The sequence below is a fragment of the Penaeus monodon genome, chromosome 22, assembly GCF_015228065.2.
Source record: "Penaeus monodon isolate SGIC_2016 chromosome 22, NSTDA_Pmon_1, whole genome shotgun sequence".
Classification (NCBI taxonomy): Eukaryota; Metazoa; Arthropoda; class Malacostraca; order Decapoda; family Penaeidae; genus Penaeus; species Penaeus monodon.
This window is the reverse complement of record NC_051407.1, coordinates 8,398,495-8,398,885: the sequence shown is the minus strand read 5'-3', so window position 1 is coordinate 8,398,885 and position 391 is coordinate 8,398,495.

Here is a 391-nt window from a genome sequence, read left to right as displayed (position 1 = left end):
ACAAACACTTTCTCACAGCTTTTCATATTGTATCTTCCCATCCCCCAGAATCGTAGTTTAAAATGAAGTTTCGTCCAAACACCGTAACCGCCTTGTTCATACACTAAACTTTTTTACCCACTACTAGCATATTGATTAGATTTACATATTCTGAACTTTTTATACTGTGTACATATTCCTATGATATTTATACTTATATTCGATATTTTATTATTTTTCGTGTATGGTTGCATTATGCACTCTCGCTCCCTCTGTTGCAGGATACACAGTACGTTCTCGCTTAAGTATGTGTAGATTAAGGTTAGTAATATGAAAAAGATTCAAGATGTACAATATTTAATATTTGAAGAATAGGTTTTATGCATAGTATACATCGCTCGAAAGCAGAATT